A 20693-nucleotide genomic window follows, 5' to 3' on the forward strand; every position below is an offset into this window, starting at 1 on the left:
AGATCACAAAAAAATAAAAAATCTCTGAAACAAATTAAACCAAAAAGTCAGGTTTTGTTTGTTTGTTCTAGGAAGAGCAAATAGACCAGATTTTAAAATTTTGTTCGTGGGTTTTGTTTTTTCTTGTCTTTGCTGTCTTTAAGCCCTACTTGCCTGTGCTATGAAGCAGAGTGACTTTCAGACTGTGGATTTGAGTGGTCATGTGCTTCAGGAGGCCCTACGTCATTTGGAAAGATTTCTAGTTCAACAATTTTATTCTGTGCATCACTGGACCTTGCCCCGCCCCCAGGTGTAGGTTGGGCCAGAATTGTTTGTGAAAATATTATTTTAGGATTCCTTCCACTCTTATCATCTGCTTATTTTCCTTCCTGCATATTTCATAGTGTAGATAGAGATTTCTGATTCAGCAGTTAAAATAGTCTGTGCATTCGTTTTCACTTCCTTGTGACCCATTTTATACACAATTTTTCATTCTGTCATTGAAAGTTTGGGTTTCAAAAAAAAAACCCTGAGACTAAAGTATGTGTCTGTAGAAAAAAAGGAGGGGAAGCAGTATTGACTGAATATCTGTGGGTAGCACTCAAAGGATCCCAACAGTGGGCACCCCAAATCAGCCCAGAGAGTTCCCATCTCATTTACTCACCTGCAAAAGCTCTCAAATTACACCCTCTTCAGTTATTCCACACCCATCACCCCACTTTTTCCACTTCTCCCACTCTCATTTCTTTCCTAAGAAATGCTTCTCTGCATTGTGTTCACCAAACGCTTATGTCTGCTGTGCATGGCAGTGCTAAGTGCACTGGGGAACACAAAGGACCCCTGCTCTTGAGAGGCCTATATGCCAGTGCTGTTTCTCTCCCACTTGAGTGTGCTTCAAGCACCACTAAACGTTTGCGAGACACAGATCCCTGGGCCTCCCCACGACAGAATCTGACTCAGTCAGTCTGCACTTTCAACAGCTCCCCAGAGAATTCTGATTGGGCTCCACAGAGAGGTTGCTTCAAAGCTCCGAGAGGACAGAGGCAGGAGAGACAAAATTGGTCTGAGATTGAGGGAAGGCTTCATGGAAAAGGAACTTTCAAAAAGAGTTGAAACTAGACAAATGGCAGGCACAGCAGGTATTGTCATTGCTGCCACCCAACCCTGAAGGGAAGGGCAAGACATTGGGTCATATTCCTCCCATCGAGGGTCTTTGGAGCATCTGGGGAGAACAGGAGACACTGGGACAAGGAGGTACACTCATCTCTTAGAGGATCCAGATGGATGATGCCTTTTCCTGGGGTACCCTCCTCACACTGAACCCCAGATCCAGACCAACCTGTGAGCAGACAGCCCTGGACAAAGTCCTTCACTTTTCCAGCCTCAGGTGAGGGGTATCGTATCATATGCTTCGTAGGCTTGGTGTAAGAATTTAATGATCCAATGTCTGTAGAACCCTTGGTATACAAGTCAAATTTAATACATGATAGCTAATGTTATTCTTGTCATTCGAGATCTTTCTTTAGGATAAATTCCTAAAAGTGGGGTTACTGGAACAAGGAGTGTGTTACTAAATGGGACACATAGAAACTGTGTGTGCAATTTTTGAGTTATATAAAAGTGCCTCAATTTGACTTCTAGATGTAAAGATGTTCATTCATAGCTATTTCAAGATATTAGCAGTGATCATTCCTGGATGGGAGGGAAAAAAGGTGTTCTCTACCTCCTTTTATTGCTGCATTGATCAATTTACTTTCTCCTCCTTCTCCTTTTTATCCTTCTTCTCTCTTCCTCACATTTTACACACACACATCAGCTTTTTCAATGCCCTTTAAACTAACACTCCTTCCCCCGCAAGAGTCTTCTGTTAAAATGCAAATATGTTACCTGGGAAGAGTACCACATTCAACTCCAGGACCTCATCAGCACATTCTTTCCCCAGGTTATTGATCCATCAGCTGGTCATTTAACACCTGGAGCAGAATAAGTACAGATGGAAGGTCTGGGATAGGACTACTTCCTAGAGGGGCAAGCCCACGATAAATGGTAGCAGTGGGTGTCCTGAGAGCTAGGAGGATATCAAGAACATCAGATGCTCAAGATAAGGAAACCAAAAACCAAAGACGTGGGCAGGTTTCCAGAGGAGTCCTTGAAAGGAAATGGCTGCCCTGCTGTCTGAGGTGGTTTATGTTCAAAGTCTGGAGGCAGAGGAATGAAGGGATAGACGTTTTAATGTCTCCTGGACAAGTCTATGAAAGTCTGATGATTGGGTGAAAAGGGAGAGCACGAGCTTATCTGCACATACCCATTCTTATTGGCGTATATTGTAGGCCAGAGGTTACAGTTTATACAAGTGAATTCCAAAGTACTGATAAGAAAATCACTCCGAAAGCAATGCTAAGCTCTCAGAGTAGAAGCCATGCAGTTTGGAATGATTCATTAAAAATGTTTTCATATGAAAACTTTCCTTTCTTGATTATCTTATTTCATAGCTGTATTACTTTTGACTATAGCATTGGTTTCAGGAAACCCAAATTCTCTCTCATTCCCACCAATACATTTTCATACCATAACTGAGATCTAGTTTTTTTGGAGAAATGCTTTAAGAGATTGATGTTTCTGAAATGCAACTTTGTTGTTTTGGCTCTTTCCAAATTGTCTTAATTTCAATTTGGAACAGAAACACTTTTTCCCTAGAGCTCAGAGCAGTCCCTGCCCAATTCAGTCTAAACTTCACATCAGAATTCACATTTTAAGAAAAAAAGATTTCCAGGGTCTGGGCAGAAGAGAGGCTGCCCAGGTTGTCATTAGGGACAAGCAAAGGCTGACACTGTCTCGTATTTATTATAATGAAAAAAGGTGGGGGGGGAGGGGAGGTGGAAGGTCAGGCAGGCTGTCATCCTCTTATATACATTTCCTCCAACCCTGCCGTCAACTAAAACTGTTCGATCAACTTCTGTATGTTCCTGCTATTGCCAATGAACCCATCTTGAAGGAAATAATATTATATTCCTTCTTCAAAAGAAGAAAGGGTGAAGGGGAGAAAAATACCAATCAAATGTCAGCTATTCAGGCCTGTGAGGTTTCCACAGAGCCCAGTGTTTAGAAATTCAAGTTGAAGGCTCTGTCACACTGCTCCAAGGATACCTAAAGGCTTGTCTGGAGGTGAAAGGAGGTGTGGGAGGAGATTAGCTAGGAAAGGCCTGGCACACACAGGAGGGTGAGCACCCAGTGTCGGGAAGCAAACAGAAACCAAGGCACCCAAAGGTCTCCAAGCTGCACCTTCGCAGCTCTGTCTCTCGCTCTCCTTATTCTCTACAGAACAAAGACTCTCCAGGAGAAAACTCTCCTCTGATCTGGGACACCATGGTCCATGCTTCTTAGCAGTCTTCCAGATCTGGGCTTTCACTGGGCTCTGTCTTTGCAGGGGTGAGGCGTGGGGATGGGGGCGTGGGGATGATACTGGGCCTTCTGTTTCCTGAGTAAGGACCTCAATCCAGATCTGGTTGTGGAGGGAAGCCTTTCTCTCTGTCCCTTTGAATATTTCTGGAGAGAAAGGAAAGCAAGGCCCAGGCGGGCAGGCAAACCTGGGAAGAAAATGGAGAATGGAATGTGTGGGAGAAGTGAGGGACAGGGCCACTACCTGGCCACGCTAGAAAGAGGAACTCACTGGACAGGGTGGTGGTGTGTGCAGGTTTTTCCTGCTTACCAGAGGAGACGGTGAGGGGGTATCTGCAGAGCTGGAAATGGCTGGAGCTTCCTTTTCTCCAACTAAGATGCTGGCCCCAGTCTGTCCTTGGTCCTCTTTTCTACTCTCCCTCAGAGTATCTCACCTCCTTCTACATCTCAATTTGCATCAATGCTGAGGTTTCCCAGATCTCTTCTTTGGGATCTAGGCTCATGTATCCACCCTCTAGCCAGTCATCTCCACCAGGACACCCCACAGTCACCTCAAACCCAGCCTACCTTACCTGAACTCTTTGCCTTTCCGTCTACATATACCCTTCACTTGGATTCTCCTATCTCAGTTAATACGAGGGGGCTCCCATCCACCTACTTACTCAAACCTAAGCCCTGCCCCATCTACCCCCACATCTTGTCAGTTACCAAGTCAGGTTGGTAAACTTCACTCCTAAGCCACTTGACCACCACCTGGGAGGTCAGACCGCCATCACCTCTCACGGGATTGGAGTGACAGTCTCCTCATTGGTCTCCATTTCTCTACTCTTGTCCTCCTCACACACAGTAAGGTCTATTTTTTCTAACAAGCAAATCTGACTCCTGTTTCAAGCCTCTTTCTATGTCCCCCCTCCCACACAATATGTTCAAGACCTAAACTTGGCATTGGGGGCTCACTTTTCTATTCAGAACTGTAGCTTTCTTTAAAGTTCTATTATGAACTATTTTTAAACCCACAAAAAGGCAGAAAGAACAACACACATACCCATCTCCTAACTTTAGAGATAAAACCCTATCTCTAAAACCAGCTGAAGCTCCGTAGGGACTCTCATTCCTCTCCTCTCTCACAAAGGTAACTGCTATCCCGCATGTGTCATTATTCCTATTACTTCTTTGTAATTTTACTTAACATGACCTCCTTATTTTGTTATGACTCATCTTTCTTCCTCATGAGCCTCTCTTGCTGGGTAATTTTAGTGAAGTCCAGGAAACGCTATGGAGAGAGACGATTTAAACAGTTGTCCCTTCAGGCACATTCGCAGGCTCTCCGGTTGTATCTCCTCCCCTTGCTGCTCTCCAAGACGAGTCTGAATAACTCATTGGGTGGGAGGGGTATTGTTCTTGTGACCTCTGAGTGAGGGTTGGGAGGGTGGAAGACCAGGTTCTGGAAGCCATGCCATGTCCTCCAGAACCTCACTTATTTCTGCTGCAGGGTGGCTCCTCCTCTGGACTCTCGGCTTAGTCAGGGCCTCGGTCCTTCTCCCAGGTACACTCAGCCTGCTCAGCTGCCCCTGCCACTCTGACTCCAGGGCTTCTCTGCCAGTCTCCCCTCCAGCTCGTGGCCTAAGAGGCCCACCGAGCCTCTGTTATGGGCTCATTTTGCCCTTCACTGCAGACCCCAGAGTAGGCTCTCTGCTCTCAACCTAACCATTTCCCATGACACTTGGGGACCTCTGAGTCCAGTCCATGTCACGAGGTAACTGAAGGGGGTTCTGGGAAGAAACCAAATTCCAGAACTTCCTCTGCGTAATCACACCACTCTGGCTGTTTTACTCTGATGGGTCAGGGCCGTCTGAGAGGCATTCTCCTTTCAGATCCCAAATATGGAGCAGGGCAGATCCCCTAGGTCTGGCGTTCACATCAACCTACCTGACAAGCAGACAAGGTTGTCCTTTATCTGCGCCCTTCTTACCTCTGTGATGGGTAGTCTGCAAAGATAACCACTGTTAATTCATCTCTCCATGATGATGTGCACACTGATCCTGCCATCAAGAAGTAGAAGCTACTTCCTCTCCCTGACTCAGGGCTGCCCTTGTGACTGGCTTTGATCAACAGAGTGCAGTGGAAGTGATGTTGTGATGTTTCTGAGCCCAGACCTTAAATGCACTGGCAGCTTCCTCTTCCTCTCAATTAGGAGCCATCCACCAGGTAAGGTGTCCAACACCCCTGAGATCACCATGCTAGGAGGAGGCCCTAGCTATCCACATGGAGAGGTGAGGGAAGGAAGGAGGGAAAGGGAGGAGAGAGAGAGAGAGAGAGAGAGAGAGGCACAACCAGCCCCAGCCATCCCATTTATCCCAAACACTCGGGAACTAAGATTTTTCTTGGATGGTCCAACCCCAAGATACCCCATGAACAGAAGAACCATCCAGCTGAATTCAGCTCACACTGCAGAATTCTGAGAACTGCTACAATATAGTTTTAATCCACTGAGGTATGAGGGTAGCTTATCATGCAGCAATAGCTAAATGAAACACCTCTCCAGCTGCATTTCTCACCACTGTCTGCCTTATACTTTAGGCTCCAACAACTCACACCAGCTTGTGGATCTCTGCATATGCTATGCTGTGTCTCCCTTCCACAGCTTTATTCAAACTATAATCCCTTTATCCCACCTCTCCTTTGCCTGGTTAATTTCGGTTCCACTTTTATCTCATTTCCTTTCCCCCCACCCCCAGGCACCCATGATAGCCTATGCAAATCACTCTCATTGCACTAATGACACTATAATTGTTTCTTTGTGTATCTGCCTCCTAAACTGGGCCTGAATTCTTTAAGGGTGGGTAATATGTCTTATTCAGCTTTGAGGCATCACTTTTTTTGGAAATGAGAGCAAGCCCCTTAAACTCCTTCAGCTCACTTCTCCTGTGTCAGTCAATTGTCTGTAACAGAAACCCAACCCCACTGGATTAAATACATAACGGTTTCTTTTTTTCACACAACGAATTTCAAGGTAGCCCTTCCAGGGCAGAATCAGTGGCTTGACAATGTCAGGACTGTCCCAGTTTCCTTCTGTCTTCCTTCTCTACCACCCTTAGAATATGGCTACTCTGCCAACACCTTCATATCCACGTTCCAAGCAGGGAAAAGGAAGGAGCCAGGAGTAAGAGACAATGTCCATATCCGGAAAGCAACACTTGCCCAGAAACCCCTCAGAGGACTTCTACTCAAGCCTCACTGGCCAGAACCAAATCACATGGCCATCGATAGCTGCAGGAGAGGCCAGAGTAATTGCTCAGACAACCCAAACTTTGAACTAGAAGCAATAACTGCTTGGGGTTGTCTCTGTAGGGAACAAGGAAAAAATGGAAGTCACATAGCAACTGGCAGTATTTGCCTCATTCTTCACCTGTGAAACAGGATTAGGTTTAGAGCCTACCTTGTACAGTTGATGAAATTAAGAGAATTGCTATTGTTCTTAGTACCAAGGACGCTTAAGCACTCAGTAAAAGCAATTATCTTCCCACATTTCCAGATGTAACATTTAATTCAAACATCCAAGAGTTTTCCCTGAAGGGACGGAAAATTAGTTGGCTCGAGGCACTTGTCCCACTCTGTTTGCAATTCTTCCGAAGTGAATTTGCTTCTGGTGATTAACCCTTCTTTTCTCAATTGTCTACTCAACTATTAATAAATCCAAACTGGATTATCATTATGACTCCTCACTTACAAGTGTGACCCAGAAAAAAACAAAGCTTGGAGAGACACAAAAGGCAAATGAGCTGTTTTCATTGCATTGTGGCTACAGTGCTGCATAGTTTATTTCTGATTCATGGAAAAACATCCAGCTCACAAGAGTCAGCAAGATTGGTGAGAGGCCTCAGACCAGGAGGTTGAAGAATAAAGTCTCCAGTGTCTAAGTCACTGGGGCCTAGGAAGCAGACCTGGAAAATGTTAGCAACAGGAAAACTCTTTTCTGCTCGCAACCGGCTCTGTGCATCTGCTAACCAATTATCCCCACAATATTTTGTGTTCTTTTGTTTTGGTTTGTATTATTATTATTATTATTATTATTATATTATTATTACTACTATTATTTGTTTATTTTAGCAAACTATTTAAAATTTCTATATTGGCTAGGGCTTTTTTTGTTTACAAGGGAAAAGCCCAAAATGACTTGTTAAAAAGTGAACTTATTGGCTTGAGTGACTAAAAAGCCCAACAATAGTTTCAGGCGTGACTAAATCTAGGTGCTCAGGAAATCATTCCATCTCGTAGGTTCTCCCTCTGTGGTAACAAAATAGGGCCCTTGAAGTTCCCAAATAACAACCCACCGGCTCAGCAAACCGAGCAGAATGAGGATGTCTTTTTCCCAGTGGTTCCAGAAAAAAGGCTCAGGACTGGCCCTACTTAGGTCACATGCCCACCCTTGAACCAATCACTGTGCTAGGGGAATATGGTTCTTTTATTGGCTAGTCTGGGTCACATGCCTAAGCCCAGAGCCAAGGGCAGGGTCAGCGCCATTTAAACCACTGACATTGGGAGTGAGAAAAAGATGGTCCTGCAAAAGATAGTTGGGGTGTCCCTGCCAGCACAGCGGTGTGCTGAGGCCAGGCCTCACAAAAGCGCCAAGTATCCTGCACAGATTCAGATTCATTTAGATATTATTGAATGTTAATACCATAATAATACCAGGGACAATTTTCCATCTGTCAAAATCCTACTCATTTTTGAGGCTCATTTCAAATGTACTACAAACAAATCTCTCTAATGAGATTAATTTTCCATCAGCGCTCTATTTACTTTTTTCTCACGGAATGTGTCATATCTTGCCACGGATTCTGGTGAGTTATACCCATTTTTCTCCACTTTGGTTTGGAAGAAACTTCTGACAGAGCTAGAGCAGGGCACGCCTCCCATTCCCGAAAAGCCCCAGGATGAGGGCTTCTGTCCTAATGTGACCAGTCCTCGGTATGAAAAGAATGCAGCATGGCAAAAAGGGAGCAAGCACATGGTTCCCTCCAGGAAGTAAACGCATCCGTGGTGCAAAATTGCATTTTAGAAACCAGGCTGGCTTTCCTTTTTTAAGTCAGACTGGAACCGTCTTTCTTTACTATGTGTAGTGAAACGTGGAGTGAAGCTGAAAACAGATTCAAACCTTAAGATGGCAGTAGTTTTGGAAATTTCTTGTCCAGAATGAATTAAAGAGAGAGGGAGGGAGGAGGACGACAGGGAGGGAGGAAGGGAGGGAGGGAGGGAGGGAGGGAGGGAGGGAGGGAGGGAGAGAGAGAGAGAGAGAGAGTTTGAGAGAGAGTTGTGAGAAGCCTTCCTCCCTTCAATAAACAAAAATGCAAATACTCCAGATGTCTTTTACGCTCTCCCCAGGGTTCGTAGCTTATTAATAAGTTCGGAACCTTTCCACACTGCTCGTATTTTTCACAAGCCCTCTGTTTCCTCTCCTGTTGTTGGTGGCTTCATTCCAGGGACACACCCTGGAGGAGAGGGAGCCAACATACCAAGATTCTTCTAGTGTCACCCTTGCTTGCAGGCACCTGCAGATTTCCCTTGAATATTTCCTGTTTCATCTCAACAGGTTTTAATTATGTGAACTAATATTTGCTCACTATTAAGGCATGTTTAGCTTCATAACAGGCAACCGTCAAAGGACTGGGATTAGGCAAGCCCAGAAAAATCTCAGTGTTTATGCAAACGTGCTCATGTTTCCTGCCACCTAGCATTTCTGTACTGCTCTATTATTCTGTATTCTGCTTTTTGGACATCTAACTCCTTGGTCATCTCATTTAAAGCAAATGACCACAAGTTCTCTTTTCAATTTCCAACTACCCCTCGTGGAAGCAAGACTAAGTTCTCCTATTGATACCTCACCTTTCTGTGCAAAAATATTCTCTGATGGCTCCTTAGTAAAGACTGAGTGTTGATAACCCTAATGGAACTGTAAGAGTGCTTCCCTTTTTGTGGCTTGTGTGTCATATTTCTGAACAAAAAATTGAAGACTGTCTCAGAAAATCTTCGATATATTGTTTCTCAGTTATTGTCAAGCATATCTCATAGTTTGTTCCATTGCCAAGTTTCTCCCTCATAATTCTGACATGTTTGTCCCAATACACACTCACTTTCCAAAACCAAAAGAGCCTGATGAGGTAGAGCGGACAGACTTTAGAACTCAGGAGATATAAAAACGGAAGCTAGTTACGTGAGACTTCAGTTATTATAATAGCTAACACAAGAGTTCCTAGTGTATCGTCAACCTTGTTAGAGTCCAGTGTCCTCATTTTGAGCTTAGACATAATGAAAGTTCCTTCCCCTCCCCACCCCAAACCAGGCTGCTCACATCATGGGGCATCTTGGAAAAGGAAGCAAGAATCAAGTCGCACATCTATCAAACAATCAGAAGTAAGCTATTTTATCCACAAAGTAGGCTGAAGGAAGAGTATGTAAGTACCCTTTCATCAACAATGGACCCTGGGTACAGATTGCCAGAAATCTGAACCACACCAGAAGCTCTTGGTGTGGCAGATATTTAATAAGGCAAAATGCACTCCCTTCTTCTTCTCTAAACTATTTCCGTGCCAGTGGTAGAGTAAAAGTTTTCAGCTTTCAATACCCATCATCCTGATATAAATAACTGCCTCTGATGGCCTAAACTTGACTTCCTCAAAGCTTAAGTCTTCACTTCCTCCAATGTGTGGTCAAATACACCTGATCTTCTAAAAAATGGTGAATTATTTTCAGATAGTTCTGAGGCAAAGTCCTGTACCTAGTGGATCAGCTGCATTCATGTGCAAGATGCTCCATCGCATTTCTCCAAAGACACTAACCTACAAATCCAGATGTGTGATTCTTGAAATCAAAGAAAATCTGCCATATATGTGTTCTTTAATCACTGCCTCCCTGTAGATATAAACAGGTCAGCTGTAAAACATGCCTGTGCAGACAAGCCCAAGCCCACGTACACTGCACATGCTCACGCGCACACGCACACACACGCGCACACACGCGCACACACACGCACACACATACACACACACGTTCAACGTCATGTATTGCAAACAGTAGAAAATTCCATGCTTTCAGGACAGGCACCAGCCAAATCCCTAAATTGTGAAACTAAGAATGCAAGCAGTAAAATTTGTGATTTCAGGCCACTTTTGATTACATTTCTGGAACTTGGCCAGCAAAGCAATTTCCAAAAAAACCAGCTCAGACAGTTCATAGTTGTACATCAGCTCATCAGCCCTGTCAGTCTAAGGGGAACGTTTCTTCTCCTCACCCCAGTTCAAGCTCCAGTTCTAGAACATGGTAACTAAATCTCAAATGACCGACCGTCCCAAAAATGTGTAAGGAAAAAGGAAAGGAGAGGGGTGAGCAGAACAACACTGCCTCACAGAATGAGCAACTGGAGATTATGCGCATGCGCACAGCAAACAATCCACACTGAGCGCTGCTCACTGCTCGATAGCAGGCAGGACAAGCCAGTGCTCCGTTTCAGACAAAAAGGGAAAATGGACTGAATTCAAACACACTTCTCCCATATGTGACCCAACACCCATCACCTAGCCAGCCAAGAAAATAGTTTCCCTCAAGTGAGCAGCCTTGCCTGTGGAAGTCATGTCTATAACCAAAAGCTGACACTGGGGATTTGCAATAAAGTTTGCACTGGAACTCTGTCTGTACTGGGGATGAACTCCCGGCACATAATCCATTTCAGGGCATCTACTCAGATCGGGAGGAGCGAGGGCCTTAGGAGGAAAGAAGCAGCTGTGGTTTTCCTGACATTGAGCCAGTGTGTAACGAGACTACCTTCAGGATGCCAGAATGGAGTTTTCCTCCTCACTAGACACACAAGTCCGTGAGAACTGCACTTTGAAGTTGTATGCATACATAGTAAATGCATAAATCGTCACTGGCCACTTATATTCACGGCATTTTGGGTGTAACCACCGATTTAGAACATGTGCCCCATTTAGATTCTAACTCAGGCTCAACCTAGGGGAGACTATCCTAATGTAAAACAAACAAACAAACAAATAATATTTGATTGTTTCTTAGCTCTTTGATGTCATCATCTGTCTTGAGATTTTTGAAAAAATAAATATTTAAAAAATCTAGGCAGCAAATGGTATAAATTTTTCATCCCCTAAGCGTTAGATAATAAATTAGCCTCTGTCTCCCACTGTCACAAAATAAATTCCAGACTGATCAAAAAACCTAATGTGAAAATCAAAATAAAGTAAGTGTTAGAAAGGAAACATAAGAAAATATTTATAACCTTGAGATAGGGAAGCACTTTCTCAGCAACATATAAAACCCAGAAACTATAAAGAAAAAGATTTACAGAGTTGACTGCACAAAAAACTTTAAACTTGGGGAAATAAAAGGCAATATAAATAAAGACTAGGAAAAAATATTTACAAAGATATAACACAAATTAACATCCAGAATAAACAGAGTACATACAAATTAATAATAAAATACAAACCACCCAATATTTAATGTGCAAGGAATATTCATAGGAAATTCACAAATATAATTAGCCAGGTTGATAGAGCATTGCTCATAGCCCCCAAATTTTATTCCTAGATATATACCTAACAGAAATGTATACACATATGTACTAAAAGAAGTAAGAATGCTCATAGCAACATTATTTGTTAATAGCTATAAGTTAGAAACAACCTAAATATCCATCAAAAAATAAATTTCAGTATATTCACATAATGGAATATAATAAGCAATGTAAATGAATGTATTACAGCTCCAGGGAAGAACATGAATGACTTGTAAACATAATGTTGAATGAGGGAAGGCAGACCCAACAGTGCCTGTTGCATGATTTCATTTACATGAAGCTCAAAACCAGGCATGACTAATCTATAGGAGTTAGGTGTCAGGATAGTGATCACTTTGGGGGAGCAGGATTAATTCTGATAATATTCTATTTCTTGACCTGGGTGGTGATTACAAGAATTCACCTTGTATTAATTCATTAGGTAGTACACCTTTGTGCACCTGTTCTGTATTTTTATAATTAAAAAAAAAAATCCAAATGGTTAGTAGGCAAAGGAAAAGATGTACAACCTAAGTGGTAAATCGGAGAGATGCAATTTAAAATGACACAGTGTTTTCTGCACATGGTGCTGGTAATTAAAAAAAATTTTTTTTATAATGTCCAGTGTTGATGAGTATGATGGTGGCTATATAAATTAAAACAGAATTTTAGGAGAGAACTTTGGTATTATTTACCAAAAATTAAAGTGTGCATGGTCTTCTGGTCCAGAAATTCTATTTCTAGGAGTACATCCTTCAGATATACTTACACATACGCATACAAATTTGTGTACAAGAATGTTTGCTATAATGTTGTTTGTAAGGCTGAAAAATGGCAAACTACTTATGTGTCCTTCACTAGAAAAGTAGGTAAAGAAACTCTAATACAGCTATACAATCTGGAAGGAAAGTAGCTGTTAAATAAAATTGGGAAAGCCTGTACGGACTGACACAGAAAGCACCAGGGAATGTTGTTAAGTAAAAAGATAAGTCACAGTACAGAACATGTTGTGCAATCTTGTTATGTATAAATGACCAGATTGTAAACTTTAAAAACCACACACAAAAAAAATTAAAACAAGAAAAAACAAAACTAAAATGTGGTGTGGCCCGTTTATCTAAATATCTTACAAATCCTATCACAAAATAAACTTAACTTCTTTCTTGAATTCCCTGAGACTGTCTCTCTGCATCAAACCCCGCAAGGACTGCACCACAATAGGAACTGTTTCTTGTTCCACAGCCTTCTAGAAGAGCCTCAGCGTCTCAGAAATGCCAGCTCCCACACAGTCCTGAGCAACAGCACCGGCAATGTCCCCAGACCTTTGTGCTGCCGAAGCACTTTTCAATAATTAATCCGCCTAAAGGGCAGCTGGGGCGGGGCTCCCTCAGACTCCGAACTCCCTCCCTTCTGCCCCCTGCCCTCTTCTGGAATGCAAAGGCATCTCCTAGAAATGGCTGTTCTTCAACCCCTGATCTACGTCAGCCCCCAAACTGGGGCTTCAAGGTGAGGAGGGTCTTCAAGTCACGGCCCCAGGACAAGACAACTTCCTTTCTGTCTGTTCTCCAAGAGTTAGACTATTCTCTACCCTCCTGGCCCCACCACCACCTCACTCCTCCAGGCCTGAACTGCCTCTCCTGTTAAGGAAACTTTGCAACAGGCAGCAAGAGACATCACATCCCAATACTGTCAATTTCAAGTCTGCCATTTTTTTGCTCAAGGATCCTATGAATAACAGAAAAATGCATAGGTCCTTTCCATTCCTTATTGTGCAAATAAAATAAATAGCGGGAGCAGTCTCTATTACAATAGTTTCAAATGATTGGTGTCTGGAACAGTGTTTCCCAGACTTCGGAATTTAACGAACCATTTCATTTTCAAAAATTTAGGATTGCTCATTTTTGTTTTGCCAAGTACAAACATTTAAAAAATAACCTGAACTATTGTCATCATCATTTAAATTAGTGGGCACCTTAACACCAAACAATGTGGTCACAACAATCTCAGATTTAAAAACAGCACTTTAAATTTAATACACTTAGATCTATGAAAAATACACGCGTATTTCACATAGATTTGTGAACATTTCCTCACAGACTGGCACCAGTCCTCTTTGAAAGAACTGGCAGAGATTAAATCATAAGTTTTCAAACCTAGCTATGCCTGAGAAAGACAGGAAGGAATTAAAAAATAAAATAAAAATACAGGTTCCAGGTTCCCAACCCATTTTTACTGCATCAACCAATCAGCCTCTTCAAAACCAGGGCCCCGGGATGTGTACTTAAACAAATTTTTTTTTTTCACTATGGTAAAATATACATAACAGAAAATTTACCATTTTAACCATTTTTAAGTGTACAATTCAATAGCATTAAGTACATACACAATTTTGTGCCACCATCACCACTATCCATATCCAAACAGAAATTTTGTACCTGTTAAATAATAACTCCCCATTTCCTGCTCCCCAAGCTCCTGGTAACCTCTATTCTACTTTTTATATACCTCATATAAAATATTTTTCCTTTTGTGTTTGGCTTATTTCACATAACATGTTTCAAGGTTTATCTATGTCACAGCATGTATTAGAATTTATTCTTTTTTATGGCTAAATAATATTTCATTATTTGTATATACCACATATTGTTTATCCTTTACCAGTTGGTGGACTGTTGGGTTGTTTCTATCTCTTGACTATTGTGAATACCACTAGGAACACTGGTGTATAAGTATCTATTACAGTCTCTGCTTTCAGTTCATTTGGGAGAAATTGCTGGATCATCTGGTAATTCTATGTTCAATATTTTGAGGAACCACACAATTACACCATTTTACATTCCCACCAGCAATGTACGAGAGTTCCAGTTTCTTCACATCTTTGCCAACACTTCTTATTTTCTGTTTTGTTGTTATGTTGTGATTTTTTTTTTGTAACAGCCATCTAAGGGGTGCAAAGAAATATCTCATTATGGTTTTGATTTGTATTTCCCTAATGACTAATAGCGTTGAGCATCTCTTCATGTGCTTATTGGCCATATGTATATTCTTGGAGAAATATCTATTTAAGTCTTTTGCCCATTTTAAAATTTGTTTTGGTTTCTCGTTTTGGAGTTATAGGAGTTTTTTGTTTTTTTAAAATGAGGTGTACATTTTCTTTTCTTTTTTTTAATTGGGGAAGGGGAACAGGACTTTATTGGGGAACAATGTGTACTTCCAGGATTTCTTCCAAGTCAAGTTGTTGTCCTTTCAATCTTAGTTGTGGAGGGCGCAGCTCAGCTCCAGGTCCAGTTGCCGTTGCTAGTTGCAGGGGGCGCAGCCCACCATCCCTTGTGGGACTCGAGGAATTGAACTGGCAACCTTGTTCTTGAGAGTCCACTGGACCATGTGGGAATCGAACTGGCAGCCTTTGGAGTTAGGAACATGGAGCTCTAACCGCCTGAGCCACCGGGCCAACCCAAGGAGTTTTTAATGTATTCTGGATATTAATCCCAGTCAGATATATGATTTGCAAATATTTTTTCCATTCTGTGGGTTGTATTTTCACTCTCTTGATAGTGACCATGATATACTAAAGCTTTTTATTTTATTGAAGCCCAATTTGTCTATTTTTTCTTTTCTTGCCTGTGCTTTTAATGTTATATCCAAGAAATCAATACCAAATCCAATGTCATGAAAATTTTGTTTTCTGCTAAGAGTTTTATAGTTTAGCTCTTAATTTTAGGTCTTTGTTCCATATTGTGTTGATTTTTGTATATGGTATAAGGTAAGGGTCCAATTTCATTCTTTTGAATATGGATATCCAGGTTTTCCAGTGTTAGCAAAAATCATTTGACCATATATGCAAAGGTTTTCTTCCAGACTCTCTATTGTATCCATTGGTCTATATGTCTGTCCTTATGCCACTATTATTCTGCTTTGATTACTGCAGCTTTATAGAAAATTTTAAAATCAGGAAGTGTGAGGCCAACTTTGTTCTTCTTTAGCAATATTGTTTTTGACTATTCAGAGTCCTTTGAGATTCCATATAAATTTTAGAATGGGCTTTTCTATTCTGCAAAAATAGTGCTGTTGGAATTTTGATAGTGATTACATTGAATATGTAGAGCAATTTGGGTAGTATTGTCATCTTAACCATATGAAGTCTTCCAACATATGAACACAGTATGTCCTTCTGTTTATTTGTTTTCTTTCAGCAGTGTTTTCAGTGTACAAATCTTTAGCCTCCTTGGTTAAAATCTGTTCTTAAGCATTTATTATTTTTGATACCATGGTGAATGGAATTATTTTATTTATTTCCATTTCAGATTTTTCATTGCTAGTGTATAGAAATGTAACTAATTTTGTATCTTGCAACTACTGAATCTGTTTATTAGCTCTAGTTGGGGTGTGCATGTGCATGTGTGGGTGTAATCCTTAGGACTTTCTACATGTAAGATCATGTCATTTGTGAACAGAGATAATTTTACTCATTCCTTTCTAATTTGGATGCCTTTTATTTCTTTTTATTGCTTAACCATGCTGGCTAGAACTTCCAATACTATGTTGAACAGAAGTGGGCTTTTTTGTTTTGTTCCTGATCTTAGGAGAAAAGCTTTCAGTCTTTCATCACTAAGTGTGATGTTAGCTATGGATTCTTCATACATGGCCTTTGTCATGCTGAGGAATTTTCCTTCTATCCCTAGTTTATTGAATGTTGAATTTTGTCAGATGCTTTTTCTGTAGCAATTGAGATGATCATGTGGTTTTTTTTCCCCTTCATTCTATTAATGTGGTGTGTTACATTGATTTTCATGTGTTGAACCATCCTTGCATTGCAGGGATAAATCCCATTTGGTCATGGTATCTAATCCTTTTAATATATTGCTGAATTTTATTTAGTAGTATTGAGGATTTTTAAAAATCTATTCATAATCAACCCTGTCCGTAGTTTTCTTTTCTTATGGTGTCTTTTTCTTTGGTATCAGGGTAATGCTGGCCTCATAGAATGAGTTAGGAAGTGCTCCCTGCCTTGCAATTTTTAAGAAGACTTTAAGGAGACAGATTGGTGTTAATTCTCCTTTAAATTTTTGGTAGAATGCACTAGTAAAGACATCTGGTCCTGGAATGTGTATTTCTAAGTCAACTTGTCTCTCTCCCCCTGCTGCTGTGATTTTGATATACATTTGGGTTTGGGATTATTTACCCAAAATACCCAATTTGCATGGCCTTGGGTATAACTCTTGATAAACTAGTAACATTAACTTTTTTAAAAGATTTAAAAACCTTTGGGTAAGAAATGTAGCCTACCTACCTCGCTCCAGAAGTGCCTACAGGAGGGAAACAGAAGGACACAGAGTTGAGTGAGCCTCTGAGAACGAGGAGAGTGTTGTCAGCTGTGGGAGTGTCAACATAAGAACATTCAAACCTGTAGAAAATCTTTATAAGAATTTATTTGAGCCAAATATAGGATATGCCTGGAAGCAAGAGCTCAACAGACTGAGAGCAATGCTTCTCAGAATGGCAGTTTGCAGCTTCTTGTATGTATTTGGAATTAAGGAGGGACTGTGAGGAAGATTACACAAAGGTGGGAGAGAAGAAGATGGAAATTGGATTGCAGGATATTAACAAGATTATGTGCTCTCTTGAGGGTGGTTACTCTAAAAAGGAGGCATTTCACAAGTATGTTAACCTAGATAGATGCACAGAAACAATGGACAAAGCTTGCTTAAGGCAAAGATAAATCTTTGACTAGAGACGTTATACGCCTGGTATATGATTACCCACTATGACCTGCCCAGTTAAGAATTTATGATCAGATCACCCCGTGAGGTTACTTTCCATAGAACCCCTTTTTCGTCCACAGGAGGACGCAGGGTGCCCTGGTGTGCAGCTTCCACCCTTCACCTGACTGCAGCAGTTTCCATTCAACTAGCTTCTTCTCACAGTCATACCAGGTCTGTGCCAGGAGAGTTTTGTATAAGCCCTTAGTTTGAAAGAGGGTGAAGGGAGGAAGTGTTATGTGCAAAATGTAACTCAGAGGGGCCAGATGATCAGGGGTCAGGTCCCTCTCTGAGCTCTAATGGGCCAACCAGATGGTGCTGCTACGGGAAAGAGGAAGCTTCTTGGCACAAATTAATGTGAGGTTATTCTCACTAAAATATTGTCTTAGTCTATTTATGCACAAAGATCACAGACAATGAAAAAGGGTCATAAAACTGGTAATTAGACAGAAAAGCGATTTCCCGCAGGTTCCTTTGCCTTTAAACTCTGTCCCTCTTCTCCCCACCCCCATCTTTCCTCAGACACTAGTCTATGTTTCCAGTAAAAAACTTGTTTGGCCACTTGTACAGAAAGAGGAATTAATTTAATATTTGAATACTCAACTGACTGGTTCTTCTTGGGAGCAAGTAGCCAAGTAAATCTCCAAGAGAGAACAAAGGAAGGAACAAAATGGCACCAAGCCTGAATGAGAAGTTCCTTAATCATCCTGCAACACCCTGAATATGCACACAGAATGATACCCTCTCTCCTGGTGAGTCACATCTCCCACACCCAGCAGGGTGTAGAAACAATGAGTGAAACCTGAATAAAATAGTAAGAACAAGTCAAGCAGGTAAAACATTCCCCTCCTGTCAATTTGATAAAACGCTCAACCCTGCTTCAAGATAGAAGGAAGACAGGGGAGTGTTTTCAGCCATAGAAAGTTTTATAGAATCCCATAGAAACTAGGGATCTGCAATAAGGCTTGAAGAGTTTTAGTTCCACAGATATTTCCATCTATAAACACAAAAGTGCATGGAAGCTCTGAACACAGAGTTTGTGTTTGTTTTGCATTAAGGGGAGAGGCATTTCTATGGATAGCTAGACCTTAGGTCGATGATAAAAGACAAGGTGAAGCTCTGAGTTTCCTTTTCAAAATCCAAGATATAGGTAAATAAACAAACACATATACTGTTCCTATTTCTACTCCCCCCACCTTCTATCTCATATCCATGAAATGGAGAAGAGGCAGTGATAACAGCCTCCCACCCATTCAGAACTGGCTCAGAGACCAAAGGGCTACTAGAGATTCTAACATTAGCAAGAAATGCTGTGAATAAAAATCCAAAGCTTAAGACCCAGTGCTCAAATAAGCTCCGCTACTGTTACATCAGAAACATTATTTCTCAAGACAGAGAAGGACTCGAAAGAACCTCATGGGCCTGCCAAGGTACACACTTACCTACAAGGCTGCTGTTGCCCAAACTCTGATCTTAATGAACGCAGAGCTTCCTCTGCCTCTTCATATAAATAGAAAATGTCCCAAATAAATGTGCACTAGGTCGCTTCATCATTATCAATGATGGTTATTGTCAATAAACATTTATTAGGCATCCACTTGGCCAGCACTGACCTGACCAGACCTATTTCAGTTTCCCTGCACCATCACTTGGGTGGCGTACATATTCAAGAGGATTGTTTCATCACTGTCTGGAATTATATCCTTTGAAATTTCTACATAGGTATGCGCTGCTTTTGACACAAGCTTCCATTGTAAGTAGACCCTAAAATAGAGGCTTATAATTAGCTCTCTGGGGAGGCAAATGTGTGGTAGAGCAGAGCTCAGCAGGAGGAAAGTCAAGGCAGGTGTGGAAGAAACACTGCATGGGAGCTGTGTGGTACGAAGGTTATTTGAAGTATAGGCAATATCACTGAAGTAGGGGGAAAAAGGGAGTCCTATCACGGCAGACCTCTGTAGTTATGATTTCCATGTGTCAGCATGTGGTTCTGAAGGAGTGCTTGCAATTTATAAAACACCATTCCATCTTGGAAACCTGCAGTGTGCTGGACCGTGAGACACAATCCAGACAGATCACAGCTTCCTGAGGACAGCAGTATGTCCAGTCACGTCTTTGTCTCCAGCCCCATGGCCTCAGCACCTGGCCTCATGATACGGGCTCTCAATTCATGTTTCTTGAGTCACATCTTTCCAGACCTCCCCATCTGTTACTTTCTTAACCTTCTGACATCTAAATCTAAGACTAGACATCACCTTTAAACCGTCATGTCTCTAATTTTCAGCACCCTGCAATGATACACAGAACTGGCCTTGATACAGAAGGAGTAGAAGGATGTTTGCTGACTTCTGCCGTGCCCTGGCTTGAGCCTGGCTTACCTCAGATGACATTCTGGCTGCCTTATTTTCACAATGCTCCTGCCATCCCTGAGAACTCAGACAGGTAACATACAGCACCGGGACTTCGGCACCGGGCCCTGCCACTGGCCACTCTTTGCAACTTTTTTACTCACTTTGTACTGCCTCTTCTTGGTACTCTCCATATATTATTTGGAGACTCTCTCGCCAGTTTACTGTAACTCATAATCTACGAAACTATTTTCTCTGCTCAGGTTATTAAAATTGAAGTTGCAATGGATCTGAGTGTTGGTTAAGCTTTAAGGGTTTTGCCACCCGTTTAGTCTACGGTGATCTAGGTGATCAGTAGAGGTGTTCCCTGGAGTTGCCATCAGCTGCACCAAGAAAATAATATGCTCTATAGGAATGTTTCTTCCCCCCACCAACCCAGATTCATGAGATTGTGTTTGCACTTAGGAATGCAGCAGGGTTTTCAGCCCACAAATCTGATGAGAAGGATGACAAATCTGTCTTTAGAGCAAACTCACAATTCTATTCAGTTCTCCTTGTACCTCATTTCTTCATAGTGAGACAAACCTTAGGCAAATTGTAATAGCTGTGGAGTTTTGGTAATTACACGATGCTTCATACTGC

The 20693-nt window shown here is 41.7% G+C and overlaps 1 long non-coding RNA gene across 1 annotated transcript in view; it reads left to right on the plus strand.

Annotated features, from left to right (window-relative positions):
* Nucleotides 1-1227: 1227 nt before the first annotated feature.
* LOC109444439 (uncharacterized) overlaps nt 1228-20693 on the plus strand; it is a 31765-nt gene continuing 12299 nt past the window's right edge. Inside the window, exons 1-2 of the long non-coding RNA XR_002136856.2 lie at nt 1228-1366; nt 19988-20145. This is a non-coding gene — a long non-coding RNA (uncharacterized LOC109444439). The remainder of the gene's footprint in view (nt 1367-19987; nt 20146-20693) is intronic.

The sequence above is a fragment of the Rhinolophus sinicus genome, linkage group LG03 (genome assembly GCF_036562045.2).
Source record: "Rhinolophus sinicus isolate RSC01 linkage group LG03, ASM3656204v1, whole genome shotgun sequence".
Taxonomy (NCBI): domain Eukaryota; kingdom Metazoa; phylum Chordata; class Mammalia; order Chiroptera; family Rhinolophidae; genus Rhinolophus; species Rhinolophus sinicus.